Genomic DNA, 16,163 nt, shown 5'->3' on the forward strand with positions numbered 1-16,163 from the left:
TGACAGAGGCCCATGGCACCTGCCAATCGTACAAACAATTACACGGTCAGGACATCCATGCAATTAATGTCCCGAGACATCAGCGTGAACAAGGCCCATGGCCCCTGCCATAAATGTACCAGACCAGAATACTCCCATCAGTACCAAGCCCATTGGCACCTGGCCATAATGTACAACTGCCAAAGTACCCATCAGGACAAGGCCATGCACCTGCCATAATGATACAAACCAGAAAGTACACGTCAGCATGACAAGGCAATTGCACCAGTCGTAACACTACCCGCCCATCATGATATATCAGCGTCACAATGGACCAGGCACCTACCATAACAGATACAGCGCCGACAGGTTGTACATCAGATGTAACATGCGCATTGCGCCGTCGTAACATGTCAGGCCATCATCGTGACATGTCAGTCTTATATGTTAATATTCACTGGCTAATGGTCCGGCATACATTGACACATCCATACTGACATAGAGGCACTGCATAAAAACAACGAAAACATAAAATGCCATGCTGTCTATTAGCCAATGTCTATCTAGCCCAGCATCAATCTCTCCATCACAATGCCAGATGCTTCAGAGAATGAAGGAATGGCATTATATAGTTCTTACCAGTCCCAGTTTTCTTTCAGTCAAGTTTAGGACACCAGCAGCATTGTGCATCACCTCATCATCTTGGCTCAGCACTATGGACTATCCTCCATTGAACTTCTCAATTTTTAATCCAGTTATACTTCTGGCTCACAACATCCTGGGTCAGAAGTTTCACGAGTGACGACAGTATAAGAGAGGGTCATTCCTTATGGTTTAAACCTGCTGCCTATTAATTCCTAGTAGCCATCTGCTCTTGTTTATGGAATGGGGTAAATAACACTTCACTCAACTCTACATACATCTATGGTTTTATAGACCTCTATACACACCCCATTTCTCTTTCTAAGCTTAAACAGTCCCAGTCCTTTAATGTTCCTTTGTATGTAAGCTATTTCCATGTCTGTAATCATTTTTTCCCCTCTTTGTAGTTCTCAGTTCTGTCTCTATATCTTTTGAATTTGATTACCAGAACTGCACACTCAAGTAGCGTACCAGTATTATATGGTGCAATTATATTTTTAGTTTTTATTGTCCCATTCCTAATGTTCCAACACTCATCACCTTTTTACTGCTGCGCACGTGAGATGATATTTTTCCAAGAATTATCAATAAGACTCCAAGATCTCTTCTTGAGTTATTGACAGCTAATTATGACCCATCATTTGATATGATATTGGGATCTGTTTTCCTACGTAATTATTTTGCATTTATCAAACAATTGTAATTTTCACTCCATTTTGTCACGATGTACCCAGTTTTCTGTAGATCCTTTGTAACCCTTTGCTCTTGACTTATGACTATACCTGAGTATTTATGTTATGGACTTTTAATTTTGCCCACTCATAGTGTTACCAAGACAATTTGATCTAATTATATAAGCCATGTTAACTAAAAGAAGCTTGATTTAAACCTTAATTTATAATATCCAACTGGTCTAACAAGTTGTGTTCCCGCCTAAAGAAATTCAAAATTACCAGGCTTTCTCTATATGCAAGTGCCCAGATAACAGGTCTTGCTGACCTAAAGCACAAGAATACACCCTCGATCACGATAGCACACCAATGCAGATTCTTTGGAAACAAAATATTTTATTTAGAAAAATAATACATGTTAAACATCAGAAGCAGAGAAATTAAGTATAATGAAAAGTACAATTAAAACGAATGAATGGCACGCACAAAGAACACAGACTTACAACATGACAATATAACTTCACTTAATCTATAATTAACCTATAACATTTCATCAATTCACATATGTGAATAAGATGAATTATGATGTAATAAGAATGAATTAAGAAAATGTTGGTAGTTACCTTTAAGCGAAATACAAATGTTGAAATAACAGGTGCCAGAAAAAAACAGTACATAAACAAGTGGCTAATGGTGAACATTAAACAGAAGATCAGTAATAATAGTAAGGAAAAAATATGCAGGCTAGCCCACGTAAAACTATCAATCTGCTTCCTTGTTATCTTGCTAAGTGCTCTCCCCCTTTATCTATATTAAAATTAAGATATGTTCTGTCTTGTATGGCTCACATTATCTGGTTAGTTCAGCAGCGCTGCTATAAAACAGGATCACTGTACAAATGTGAGTCCTGAGTCTACTTTTACAATTTGAGTTCCACCGAGATCAACCTCTCACTGGCTGTGTGATTCCTGACCATTTTGTAGATGACTTGCAATGCCGCACTGGCATTGCCGACGTCCTCCACTACGGAAAGTCAACAGCCACAGTAGCACCCATTAACCGTTGGTGTCCCATCTGTATCTCTGTGTAGGGATCCCAGATCTGCATCAGAATTCTGGTCAGGTATTATTATTGTGCTTTTTGTCCAGACTACGACTGTACTTCCTTTCTATCCTCCTCTGCAAGTGTTTGATTTGGCCGCTCCGCGTCGGATCGCGCGACCAAGGGTTCCTGTTCCCGCGTCTGAGTGAGTGAAATCTGCACAACGCGCCTCATCCATTTGGGTAAAACCTTTGTGTGAAAGACAAGGGCGACTGAGGAGCCTTGCTCCTTTCTGCTTTCACTTGGCATCGTCATCTTGACGAACCGAATCTCCTTCTTGTTGACTGGTGTGTTGAACGTCCTCTGTATGGGTAACAGGACCATACTTAAGTCGGGAAATTTGTTCCCTAAACGAACGCCCTTATGTTATGTATTTAATGGGTCCAACTCCGTAAAAAGTCTCTGACTCCTTAAAATTTCTGGAAAAATGTCTAGCACTCAGGATCCAGATACTCGTGGCACTGTAAAATTTGAACAAAGACAGAGTGACGTCTTAAAGGACAAACTTGGCAACGTTAAAACTCATTGTAAAGAAGGAGGTAATTTTTCATGACATGGGGCAAAAGCAAATCATATGACACATAATCAAAACTCGCAAACCTCCAATTATTCAAATATATAAGTAAAGCTATATAAAAGCCTCCTCTCTACCACCAGACGCGCGCTCCCTGTTACCCCCTTCTCAAACCCACGCGATCATCCAACACCTTCATACTTCCCATTCTCATTGAAAAAAAAGACAAAAAGGCCCATTGTTCTGTTCCCCTTGTTTCGTCCTCAAAACCTTTTCTTTTAGTTTCCCAACCAATTCAGCAAAGGTGCTCCAACTACCCCCACCCATTCCTGTCCTTTCTTGAACATTTCTTTTCAAAAGTGAATACCCACATAGCACTCACAAGACGGTTCATTGGAAAAAAAGCATATCGCCAGACAAGCAGGCAAGCAACAGTATAAAGAAACTGAAAAACATTGAAGCCCTAAGGCAAGTAGTTCGAGAGTAAGAAAAGCAGTAATGCAGCCAGAATCCCTGGCAACAATACTTACAATGGTGAAATCTAGTGATTAAATGGTTCATTGGAATAAACAAGGTGATTAAGGAAAAGAGAGTGAAATAACTTACAGAGGGATGAGAGAATTAACAGTTAAACTTTGTGAAAATGTTAAAAAGACCATTTAGGGAGAATCTTGTTCTTTGCACCATTCAGGGGAAAATGGGCCCTTTTCCAGAAGAATCCGTAATAATCAACATATATAAAAGCTATGTAAAAACAACAAGTAGTGTGAAAGAATGTTAGAAAAGAAATATGGTAGTATCTATTGGTTCTCTGTGAAAATATGTAACGTCTAAAATCTAACAACACATGGTTGTAAAACTCCGTTGTTTTAGGTGTAAAAATGGGTTTGTTTTGTTTTTAAGCCTAAAAACATTCTCTCTTTAAATAAAGTTGCAAAAACTGACAGACCTTTTGCAAGACCCAGTAATTAGTGGTTGGCTTGATTTAGCATTTAACCTATAAGGGTAACTGATCTTTACAAAAATTAAATGTTTTTAAATAAAAGACTGGTATAACAAGATCCCTTTAAAATTTATGCAAATGTTAATGTAAATATTTAAAATTAAATAAATTAATGTAGAAGTACCCTTAACAATGTATATGTGTATGATTTTTTGAAAAAAATCCTTGAGATAATTATGGTAATATGCTTCTCAGCTATACCCTGTGAAAAATTTAAAGATACACGCCGAAAAAAACAACAACATTGTCTGCTATATAAGCAAGAAAATATAGGTACCACCCCTCATGAATTTAAAACAAACAGTGGGAATAATCTTCCCCATAACCCTTAAATGTAGAGCCCATTTAAAACCTGGCCTGCTATAAACACAAAAAACAACAGGCAAACATGGGTATCCTCTGTTTTGCCTGCAAGCAGCAGATATTTTGTAAAAGAAAAAGAAATCTTTTATTATAATCCAATGCACCAAAAGGGGTAGAAAACTTTATTTTTGATCTTTCAGAAAAGCAGAAAAAAGCTAATAGTCAGCACACGCAACACCTATTACAAAAAACACAAATGAAAGTAAAAAACATACTGCAATACGCTTGGAATCTACTAAGATGCAGAATTAGGACACATACTCGATTTGGGTATACTCAAAAATATTAAGGTTTTGGTTGCCATCTTAAAGCAAAGGAAAATCATGTTCTATACCTATTCAATATAAATTAAAGCAGTAATGTCTCTGAGTTACGTTCTAAGACAAAATTATTAAGTAGAAGAAAGTTTGGTTTGGTTTTAATGTATTGTTTAATTGAAAATGTTTTAAAATAGTCTGTGTAAACAACAAATGTGTGCAAAGCTAAAGCCACAAAGCCAACAATCACCTCCCAGTTTCTATTACGTGTACTAATAAATGAACACTGGCATTAATAATCTTAGGTCAAAAGGCGTAATGTAGACAGATATCTATAATGTCCTATTAGAATCTTAAATATAATTGTGATTTCATCCTGCTGCCACCCTTTTTAAATAGCAGAAAGAAATCGACCCCTTGGACTTAAGATTCTGTTTTCCCATATGCATTACAAAATTGTCGCTCTTCAAACTCTTTTTTTTAAATTAGGGTAGAAGAACAGGATTCTCTATTGTGTCGTTAGTAAATTGAGAAACATTCAAAGGCCTGAGTCTCAATAATATTGTCTATATTAATTGTAAAACTCAAGCAAGTTTAATTTCAATGCTTTTTTTGTCCATTTATAAAATACTACTGTTTGTATTCTCAATCTGCAGTTATGAGGATGTGACTGTACGCTATCAGAAAGATAAGTGCCTGAAGCCATGTTATAAGCCGAAGTACAAGACGCAGTAGTAAAAGAGACAAAAACATCAAAAGCCCATCATTCAGGCAACTGCGACACCTCGGGGACCGCTGGTTAACAACTTGTCATGCATCTCAGAGTGGATATATGCTTCCAGTGTAGAAGCCACCAACCCAGTGAAACCAATCATCACCTCAGGACCACGCATGGAGTCATTTGACTCCAAGAGAATACGTAGAGGAACAGCCTGCAAACCTTACAATCTACGCTCTCGTTAAGGTTTGCCAGAAGCAGAACACTACATAAAGCAAGGCCAAGAACGAGTCACAGTATGAGACCTAGCACGTGCTGCCTGTCTGTCGACATAAACTGTTACTGTCAAGTTCCCTCTTAGGTATTCAGAAGGCCATGCCTCAACATGCCGCCTTATGTGTGGCTCATATCCTCGGTGGCTGCGTCTAAGTCTAGGCGCAGTTCCAACATGACAATTCTTTTATCTAGCAGCAAGTTCGCGATAGTCAGACTTATTTATTTCTAAATGCTGGCGTCTGCATCACGATCCCAGCCCATCTCAAACTCGGTTTCTCTTCCTGGCTATCCCACACCCAATCCCAGATCTCACTGGAAACCTCGTCTGTATTAACACAATATGGAACCATGTAATTACACCTGGAAAAGGCTATTGCACGTTCCTTTATCCCACTGGCGAGTAAACACCAGGCAAAAAGCTCCTGATTTACAACGTGTTAAAATAATGGCATATAAAACCGAGAAAAAATAATAAAGAACCCTGGCCAAAAACGAGAGCTACTTGCGACATGCCCTACCAGAAACCGTAAGCCATGGACATAGTGCGCGGCAAACGAGAGACTGGCTTCCGATTAGAAAACAATGTTGTCGTATATATACCTGACAAAATACCAATCGAGTATAGATTTGCGCTAGCCACTAGAAACAATGCGCATGTCTTTCCCCATGCAGAGCCAAGTTCTTTGTGGTAATGGCAACTAACCTGTTCAATTTCCTCTGGATAGGAACTGGTTGTGTTCGAGAGCCCTAAACTATCCTGTCTGTGAATCTGTATTTTTACTTCTTTTCATTAATCTCTGTTTATCCATTGTGTCACCCATTGATTCCCCCAAACAGGTGACTTCAATAGTGATGTATTTGATATATCCTGATAGACAACAGAGAATAAGGAACGGTTAATTTGTTGAGTAACCCCAGTAATGAATAACTTGGTCAATTGCGTCACTGCTTGACCAACCAAAGAGGATTTGGAAAGTAGAATGTATGTATATGTAAAGATTAAGAATGAATTAAGAAAACGTTGTTATGTACCTTTAAGCCAGAATAGAAAATTGTGGCAAATACAGGTGCAGAATAAATCATTAGGCATACAACAAGCGTGCAATGCCGAAACATTAACAGCAAAGTCGTATTAATTACAAGTAAGGAAATAAGATTATGCATAGCCCACGTAAACTCTATACAATTCGCCTATCCTTTGTTATCTGCTAATGTGCTCCCCGCCTTTTATCCTGTAATAAAATAAAGTAGTTGTGTCTTTATGGGTCTTCATTATTCTGTGAGTGTATTAGCAGAGTCTGTGCTAATAAAACAGCTGATTGTCTGACAAACTGTGAGTCACTGAGTCTAACTGTACAATTATTATACTAACTATTACTACACTAACATACTAATAATGACTATCTGGATGGGAATCTCTCTACAGACCCAGTATCCATTTTTTGCAGGCGAAGCTCATACATTCTTGGATTGTAAAGTAAGATATAGATTTTACACACCACCACAATTCCTCTTATTCACTACTCATAATGTCCTTGCTGCTCGTCAGACAGTTGATGACTACTGGTAGGCTTCTCTTAGTTCTGAAGGATCCAGATACCTCCTCGCTGCAGTGTCAGACTTAATCTCGTGTGAAAGTGCTAGTTAGCCTGAGGAAAACAATTGCGTCCTGACGGTACCAGCAGGTAGCGCCAACCCAATGAGTCATTCACCCCATTAGTATCACTTAAAATATGTCCTTGTTGTGCTGCAGAATCGCTCAAGAATTATTAGCTCTGCCCAGAACAACAACAAAGGGAGGTAACACACCTGCAGCGTGTGTCAAACCAGCAACACAGACCATGTGTCCAGCAAGATACATCAAGCGACTCACATAAGACCGTACACCACCCCCCACACCAAAAAACCGAGAAAGACACCCAACAGTGTCATGAACTAAAAAGAGAATTCACTACAGCAATGACATCTAACAAGATGCTGGGAGTAGCACTCCAGCACATGAGAAAAAATGAGGAATAAGTAAAACAAAAGCAGCCAGGGTAGAGCCTCTCCTCGCTCCGACCGAACCACTGGAAAAATGCACCAAAGTGAATAAGAGAAATCGAAGAAAGACGAAAGAGACTATCTTACACACTAACAACGAGAGAGACCAGCATCATGGAAAGACTGTAAAACACCAAACACAATCCATATCCCAGAGTGTGGCTGAATAAACGCTGAACACGGCACAACAACATAATACTATGAATAATAACATATAGAACATAAGTAGACATACCTCCAAATATCTACGAATATAACCCACAGTAAACAAAAAAAAAACAACAAATCAGGTATCAAATACATGCAAGCGAGGCCAGACAAACGGATCATATGACTACATGAACATCAAAAATTCACAGACGTACAAATATTAGAACAATTATATAAAAGAGTAATATAAGATACCAAAATCAGCTAAATGAAACCAAAGAACAACTAAACACATATCTAAATAAGACATAACAAGATAGAACAATCTGAATAAACATAAAACAAACAGTGACAAAAGAGCGTAAAGAAATTAAGGACTCACAACACATATACATACGGAATCAATTACAAACTGAAAAGCGGCATGATAAGATAGAGAGAGAAAGAGCAAAGTATAGAAGAATGTAGCAAATATGAGAGCTTGTACAGGCTCGGTGTGCCTCGCACGGGAAGTGCGGGGGCCTCTCGCGGATGGAGTGGCGCTGGAAGCAGCTCATACAAGCGGTGCGTGCGAGTATGGGGGGCATAGGGAGGGCTTAGACGGACGGGTAACAGCATTGCGGGAGTGCGGCGTGTGCACCAGGAAGATTTACGTTAGACAGACCCGTTGAATGAGTGAGGGTAGATGCGGGCACTCTCATCGACAACAGATGGGGGCCCAGGTGCACCGACGAGGCTGCACAAACAACATGTGAGGGAGGAAGACTGCGAATCGGAGTATGACGCGGAAACTAGGTGACCGATGAAATCTCTGGGGGTAGCAGCAACTAATAGAGTAATCATGGAGGACCAGAACGGCACTGGGCACATATCAAACACATAACTCTTATGCCGAGAGTAACACTGGCCAGCCTACCCAAAGGACAGAGCAGGGGGCCTAACAGCACAGTAGGGAGAAAAGACGTTCCCGGCGACGGAGGACAATGAGAAGAGCTTGTTGAAGGCGAGCGAGATGAGCCAGCCCCAAGTCAACGCCCATGGTGACGCTAAGGTGTTGAGCAGGGTTAGGCTGGAAAAGCCTCGATGCATAGCTGTTGAGCCCACGTTGCCAAAACCTGCAGTGACCAATAAGCAACAGAAACAGAAAAAGGAACAGAAAGGGGCGGCAACATACAGCCCACAAGTCCCAGTAAATTGCACGGAGTGTCGGAGCTCCTCGGAACTCAATGTGGGAGTGGAACACCCCAGCACGCGCCAGAGAAATCAGGTGCAAACTTAGAAACACATAAAGCTGTGGAGCAAACGCAACTTGCACAACAGAGACAATGTAGCGGCGTTCGTCGTGCGTAGATGACACCAGTCACAGGTAATAGTTGGGCCCAACGAAGGACAGGCTAAAGCAAACATGGTCGAAAACCACTGGCGTGTTGTAGTAGCGTTCGTCAACAATTTACAGGGCCAGGTCCAGTGGCAACATTGCAGACCAAGTGCCCATGGACTGCAGTGACCCACCCGTGAGCGCGGTGCAGCCCAGTGCCTGAATGAGAGAAACGGACATGACAGTTGGGTGCGTTAATGTTCGTCCGAGCAACTAAAAACGACAAATCTGAGGGAGCCCGAGGCGCAGGATGCTGTGAGTGGCCTCTAAATCGACTTCCCCTTCGCAGCAGCCAGCGCTCTACTAAGAACTAGACAGGCCCTGGAGGTTGATTGGTGTAGAAGCCAGATGATAGCACCGTGTTGTGTGGTGGGTTGGCAATGCCCTCTGAGCTATGCGTGGGGCAACATTGGTGGTAAAGCTGCAGCACCCACTGACCGAGATTGGCGCCGAATGATGATGGGGAAAAAGGAGTTGACGGATACTCATGTCAAAGGCCCCAGCCAAGCGTGCAGACCGAGAGAGTGAGACTACAGAGACTGGTAAAGTGTGAACAGAATAAATAAAACAACCTAGCCACTGCACAGAGTTGGTTACAAGCGAAAAAAGGAGGGTAATAGAAGGTAAGAGGCGAACAACAAAAAGGGGTGCAGTCCCACATATGCAAAGCAAAAACAAGTTGCGGGCCATAGATCAGTATACGAAAGGTGTCAGACACACAAGTGACAACTGATGTCACCTCCTCGACGAAGCGACAAAGTAGCCGAGAGCGAGATTGGGGGACGCGGAAACAGCATAAAGGAGCCACCGTGGAACGTGCTCATGGGGTGGACAGCCGGGAAAGGAGGCATGCACAGCCAAAGGAAAGGAAGGTGTCGAAGAGGAGTGACTGATTACGCCCAGGGTGCGTGATGGGACTGCCATTGCTCACTAGAGGTGAACATCAAAGTCCTGTGAACCGGACCTCTCTCTGACTGCTAGTCACGGGCCAACAGCTTGACTGCAAAAGGCAGGAAGGAAATCGCAGGCGGGACCAGATAATCCATCTTGTCTAAATATGGAAACACCATGGGTAGTAATAATAGTGTTAGCACCAGTGTACGCGAGAAAGTGCACAATGGACTTGAACTATAGCGCGTAACAGATAGTGTAGTGTTATAGGACAGTCGCAAATGGCCATTGCTCTCGCCTTCACATGCCTCCCGGGCGATGGTGGAGAAAGCTAGAGAAAAGACTGGCCTAGGACCACTCCGCGACCATCCAGGTCAGGTCCCGTGGGCACAGGATGGGAAACGGGGTGATTAACAATAATTAGGACAAATACACACGGGGAAAGTGAGAGAGCATCGACGGCCCAGGGCAGCTCATTGCACATGGCGCGCGGGCAAGCCGCGGGTAAAAGAGAAGAAGAGAACGAGGATGGGGCCCAAATATTGAAAGAGGCATCAGCACCACTGGAGGATCTGGCATGGCTGAGCACGCAGGGTGCACCTGTGTATCGTGGAGGCAGGGACCAGGGGACACACTACGTCGCCTATAAGGACGTCCTGGGTATGACAGAGGTGTGATAGCAAAATGTGAAAGACAGGCAGCAACGACTGCAGTGGTGCCCGATGAGGCAGCGTGGGTTGTCTAATAGTAGTGAAAGCGCCTGGGAACTCAAGCGAACCATTGTCTCAGCTTGGGACACTTGTATGTTGCCATGTGCCAGACTGAGCAAGAGAGCAGAAGGAAGTAAGAGATAATTAAAGAACTAGCTGTGATGACGATGTTTCGAAAACGTCCTAACACGGAGAAGCTTGCGGGGGTTGAAGAGTGAAAGCAGTACAGAGATTTTCCGGCATGTAAGGCGGGCCTGGACCCGCACGAGCGGCTGTGCGCAGAGCGGCCACAGTGAAAAGCAATTGAAATAATGCCAACACGTCAGCCAAAATAGAACGGGAAGGAGAGTGAGAAAGGAGAAGACAAAAAGCAACAGGAGGAAGCTCAGATGTGTGGCTCACAAACCACAAAAGTGACGGAAGCAGCCTCGTGACTCCGCCCTGGTAATGCGTGTGTGCTGGGGGCGTTTCGATAGCCCACACGGCCAGAGAAGGTGAACAACTCTACCCCTAGCAAGAAAGGAGAATCCCAGTGAGTGGAGGGAGGATTAGCAACAGCACAAGGGCCCCGAGGGGTCGATTTTCAATTGGAGGAAGTAAGCAGTGTTGGGATGGCATAATCCAGCACCCAATTGTGAGGTCCGAGTCGGGGTATACCCAGCTCGAGACACGCCGGCAAGATGCATAGCCCACTGCAGATGGTCTCGTGTAGAAAAGTGAAGGAATACAGCGGGAACCACGACAATTCCAGAACACGAAGGGCGAAGCGAAGCAGTCAAGCAAATCCTATGGAGATGGTGGAGGCGGTGCGCCAAACGGAGGGGGAAGTGTACTGGACGGGGCCACTGAATGCGCGTCGAACCTCAGCGAAGTTCAGGTAGCGCCTAGTAAACAGCAGGCCGGCGATTGGCCCTAGTGTGCACAGTGAAACTGTCAGATCTGTAAGTGCGGTGTGCGTGGTGGCATGAATTGGTGGGAACCGCACAAGGAAGAACGCCAGAAAACGGAAAACTGCCTGATCAACAACAGGAGAGGGGCCATCATGTCTACCTCGCACCCCGGTCGGCCGTCGAAGCCGCTACCCCAGTGTGGCATGCTCAGTTGCTGAGCCGCCGTAATGCGCGGGGCACACGAGCGCCGAGCGGGGTGGTAACGGCACCAGCGTATGACTGTGGCCGTAGTGAAATAGTGTGATGGCCGCTGGTTCCAAGACCAGAGCCCCTAGATCTGTGCCTTCCTGCGGGGCTGGCCCTGAGGCCCAGCGGCCCGCCCACCCAGCGGCGCACTTCAAAGTGGGTGTAACAGAGCCGTCAAGAAGCAACGGGGACGTCGCCCCGAACCGCACTTAATGCGCCGGCCCGACTCCAGTAACGTATCGTGCGGTAGTCGACATACACGCCTATAACCCTGCCAGCCAGTCTTCTACAGCGATAGGACACCCCACATGCATGTCAGCCCAGTTGACCCAGCCAGATGTAGGAAGGCTCCAGAGCCACGCTACATAGACCAAACCAGGAAAAAGCAACCAGCCAAGCCCCCGCCCAGCCGGGACGAAAAGTACGAGCGGGGCACATGCGCAAGACCCGGGCGGGCATGTCGAAGGGTATGAAGGATGAGCAGGTCAGTGAAGGAAAGGAGACAGTACCAGCCGGTGAACTGGATCAATGCCAAGCAACGGCAGGGGCAAAACCCACTCAGAAGAGTTAAACAGGAAAAGAAGGGGAGAGTGAGTAATTCAAGGGGCATGACAGGAAGGGAGGACTTAGAGGAATAAAAAGCAGGCAACAGCAGGAATGAACGCAAGAAAAGAAAAACAGAGGAACCCAGTCAGATAAGGTGCGCTAAGTGCAATGGAAAGAGGCCAACACGGCACCAGCAGGGGGGGCGCAACCTTCCACGCGAACGACGGCAGAGGGTGGGGACAAGCTGGCTGAGAGCTAGGTGACAGAGGCCCATTGGCACCTGGCCATAATGGTACAGCACCAGAAGGTGACATGTCAGCGTGACAGAGGCCCATTGGCACCTGGCCATAATGGTACAACGCCAGAAGGTGACCCATCAGTGTGACAGAGGCGCATTGGCACCTGGCCATAATGGTACAGCACCAGAAGGTGACACATCAGCATGACAGAGGCACATTGGCACCAGGTCGTAACCATACCGCGCCACATGATGATATGTCAGCGTCACAATGGCACATTGGCACCTGACCATAACGATACAGCGCCACATGGTGACATCAGTGTAACAGTGGCGCATTGGCGCCTGTCTGTAACAGTTCAGGGCCACATGGTGACATGTCAGCATGATGTTAGTGATATGTTGGCACCTGGCTGTAATGGTCCGGCATCACATGGTGACACATCCATATGACATTAGTGAAGCACTGGCATAAGAACACAACGTAAGAACATAAGAATGGCCATGCTGGGTCATTTAGCAATGGTCTATCTAGCCCAGCATCCTATCTTCCATCAGTGGCCAATGCCAGATGCTTCAGAGGGAATGAAGAGAATGGGGCAGTTATTAAGTGATCTATCCAGTCCCAGTTTCTGGCAGTCAGAGGTTTAGGGACACCCAGAGCATGGGGTTGCATACCTCATCATCTTGGCTTACAGCTACTGATGGACCTATCCTCCATGAACTTCTCATTGTTTTTTGAATCCAGTTATACTTCTGGCCTTCACAACATCCTGGGGCAAGAAGTTTCACAGGTTGACTGCACAGTATGAAGAAGTACTTCCTTATGTTTGTTTTAAACCTGCTGCCTATTAATTTCCTTGAGTGAGCCTCTCGTTCTTGTGTTATGTGAAGTGGTAAATAACACTTCCCTTTTCACTTTCTCATCACCATCTATGGTTTTATAGACCTCTATCACAGCACCCCCCAGTTGTCTCTTTTCTAAGTTAAACAGTCCCAGTCCTTTTAATGTTTCCTTGTATGTAAGCTATTCCATGTCTGTAATCATTTTTGTTCCCCCTCTTTGTAGTTTTCTCAGTTCTGTTCTCATATATCTTTTTTGAGATGAGGTGACCAGAACTGCACACTCAAGGTATGCGTGTACCATGTATTTATATGGTGACATTATATTTTTTGTTTTATTATCTGTCCCATTCCTAATGGTTCCTAACACTCTATTCACCTTTTTGACTGCTGCTGCACGTAGAGTGGATATTTTTCCAAGAATTATCCATGAAGACTCCAAGATCTCTTTCTTGAGTAGTGACAGCTAATTTAGACCCTATCATTTGATATGTATAATTGGGATTCTGTTTTCCAACGTACATTATTTTGCATTTATCAACATTGAATTTCATCTGCCATTTTGTCACCGAGTCACCCAGTTTTGTGAGATCCCTTTGTAACCCTTTGCAATTAGCTTTGGACTTAATGACCTTGAGTAGTTTTGTATTGACTTTAAATTTTGCCACCTCACAGTGTTACCAGAAAATTTTGATCTAATTATATTAAGCCAGTGATGTTAACTAAAAATAAAGCTTTTGATTTTAAACCTTAATTTATAATTTATCCAACCTGGTAACCAAGGTTGTGGTCCGCCCTAAAGAAATTTCCAAAATATTACCAGGGTGCTTCTCTCTGATATGCAGAGGGTGCCCCAGACTAAGCTAGTCTTGCTGACCCTTGAAAGGACAAGGATACAGCCCTCCGATCACGAATAGGCACACAAGCAGTAATTTCTTTGAAAACAAAAATATTTATTTAGAAAAATAATTACAATGTTAGATACATCAGGAAAGCATAGAAATAAGTATAATAAAAGTTACAATTAAAAGAATGAAGTGGCACGGCAACAAAGACACAGACTTTATAACATATGACAATATAACCGTTCACTTAATCTATTAATATAACCTATAACATTTCATCAATTCAACATATTGTGAAAGTAGAATGAATTATATTGTAAAGATAAGAATGGATTAAAGAAATGTTGTATGTACCTTTAAGCAGAAATAAGAAATGTTGAAATACAGGTGCCAGGAAAAGAAACATTAGGCATAAACAAGGGTGCTAATGGCGAAACATTAACAGAAGATCGTAATAATTAGTAAGGAAAAAATATGCAGGCTAGCCCACGTAAACTTATCAGATTCTGCTTCCTTTTTATCTTGCTAAGTGCTCTCCCCTTTATCTATATTAAATTAAGATAGTTGCTGCTTGTATGGCTCACATTATCTGCGTGTATTAGCAGAGCGCTGTGCTAATAAAACGTGGATCATGACAAACTGTGACGTCCTGAGTCTAACTTTTGACAATTTGAGTTCCACCGAGATGTTCAACCTCTTCACTGGGGTCTGATGTGATTCCTGACCATTTTGTAGATGACTGTGAAAGCCGGCACCTGGCATTTGGCCCGACGGTCCTCCACTAGAGCGAAAGTCACAGCCACAGTGACGCTACGCCATTAAACCTGTTGGTTCCCATTCTGTATTCTGGTAGGGATCCCAGATCTGACATCAGGATCTGGTCAGGTAATTATTTCTGTGCTTTTGTGTCCAGACTACAGACTGTTCCTGTCTCTGTTGTCTATCCTCCTCCTGTTAAGTGTTTGAGTTCTGGTGCCGTTCTCCGTCTGGATCGCCGACCAAGGGTTCCTGTCCCCGCGTCTGAGTGAGTGAATTGCACAATCGCAGCCGCATCCAACTTGGGTAAAACCTTGTGTGAAAGCAAGGGCGACTGAGGCAGTAGCCTTGCTCCTTTCTGTCTTGCACTGGGCATCGATCTCTTACGAACCGGAATCTCCTTCTTGTTGACTGTTGTGAAGTCCTCTGTATGGTAACCAGACATCTAAAGTCGGGATTGTTCCCTAAACGAACGCCGCTTTATTTTATGTATTTAGGATGGGTCCAGACTCCTGTAAAAAGGGTCTGACTCCTGTAAATTTTCTGGAAAATGTCTAGCTAAACTCAGGGGATTCCAGAACTCATGTGCCACTGTTAAAATCTGAACAAAGACAGAGTGACGTCTTAAAGGACAAACTTGGCCAACGTTAAAACTATTGCCTAAAAGGAGAGGTAATGTTTCATGCAGTGGTGGCAAAAGCAAATCATAAGGTGGACAAAATCAAAACTCGCCTCTCTCCAATTATATTCAAATAATAAGTAAACGCTTTATTAAAAGCCTCCTCTCCTACCACCAGACGAGCGCTCCCTTTACCCCCGTTCTCCAAACCCCGCGATCGATCCAACCACCTTCATACTCCCATCTCATTGAAAAAAAGACAAAAAGCCCCTTGTTCTGTTCCCCTTTGTTGATCTGCCTCAAAACTGTGATTTTCTTTAGTGTTCCATACCAATCAGCAAGGGAGTGTGGCTCCTCAACTAGCCCCCACCCTTTCCTGGTTCCTTTCTTGAACATTTCTTTCAAAATTGTGAATTGCGACCACAATAAGCACTCACAAACGGTTCAATTGGAAAAAAAGCATGATCGCCAGACAAGCAGGCAA

The sequence above is a fragment of the Chelonoidis abingdonii genome, chromosome 1, assembly GCF_003597395.2.
Source record: "Chelonoidis abingdonii isolate Lonesome George chromosome 1, CheloAbing_2.0, whole genome shotgun sequence".
Lineage (NCBI taxonomy): Eukaryota > Metazoa > Chordata > Testudines > Testudinidae > Chelonoidis > Chelonoidis abingdonii.